Raw genomic sequence first — 1,215 nt, 5'->3', positions numbered from 1 at the left:
TGCAATAGACCTCGGTTATGATGATGCACTAGGTCCATAGCTGGGACTTTGTGTATCTTCTCGAAAAGCGTTTGTCGAGTGGTCATTAAGAAAGTTTCTATACAAGTTTCTGAACGAACTCCTTAAGATAAGTTCTCCAAAAGTTCCCTATGAAAGAATCCATTAATGCATCTGGTCATCACAAACGTGTTGACTACTTGTGGAGCCAAAACGGACTCCGTATGAGGCAGATATCCATGTTTCAGTTAACACTGCGCAAAACTGATTCCGAACGACAATTACAGACTAGTTCTTGTGTAGTTGAATTCGATTTTTTCCATTCTAATTCACTAAACATCTCCATATGAGATCCAATTACTTGTAGGGAAATGCAAGAGACCTCGTTTATGATGATGCACTAGGTCCATAGGTAGGACTTTGTGTATGTTCTCAAAATGCATTTGTCGAGTGCTCATTAAAAAAGTTTCTATACAAGTTTCTGAACGAACTCCTTAAGAAAAGTTCTGCAAAAGCTCCCTATGAAAGAATCCTTTGTAGCATCTGGTCGTCACAAACATTTTGCCTACTTGTGGAGCCAAAACGGACTCCGTATGAGTCAGATATCCATGTTTCAGTTAACACTCCGCAAAACTGATTCCGAACGATAGTTACACACTAGTTCTTGTGTAGTTGCATTCGATTTTTTCCATTATACTTCACTAAAATCTCCATATGAGACCTAGTTACTTGTAGGGAAATGCAAGAGACCTCGGTTATGATGATGCACTAGGTCCATAGCTGGGACTTTGTGTATGTTCTCGAAAAGCGTTTGTCGAGTGGTCGTTAAGAAAGTTTCTATACAAGTTTCTGAACGAACTCCTTAAGAAAAGTTCTCCAAAAGTTCCCTATGAAAGAATTCTTGAAAGCATCTGGTCGTCGCAAACGTTTTGACTACTTGTGGAGCCAAAACGGACTCCGTATGAGTCAGATATCCATGTTTCAGTTAGCACTGCGCAAAACTGATTCCGAACGACAGTTACAGACTAGTACTTGTGTAGTTGCATTCGATTTTTTCCATTCTAATTCACTAAACATCTCCATATGAGATCCAATTACTTGTAGGGAAATGCAAGAGACCTCAGTTATGATGATGCACTAGGTCCACAGCTGGGACTTTGTGTATGTTCTCGAAGTGCGTTTGTCAAGTCCTCATTAAGAAAGTTTCTATACAAGTTT

Source organism: Aegilops tauschii, chromosome 2 (assembly GCF_002575655.3).
Source record: "Aegilops tauschii subsp. strangulata cultivar AL8/78 chromosome 2, Aet v6.0, whole genome shotgun sequence".
In the NCBI taxonomy this organism is placed as follows: Eukaryota; Viridiplantae; Streptophyta; class Magnoliopsida; order Poales; family Poaceae; genus Aegilops; species Aegilops tauschii.
The sequence above is the reverse complement of the archived record's forward strand: the minus strand, read 5'-3'. Positions refer to the sequence as shown.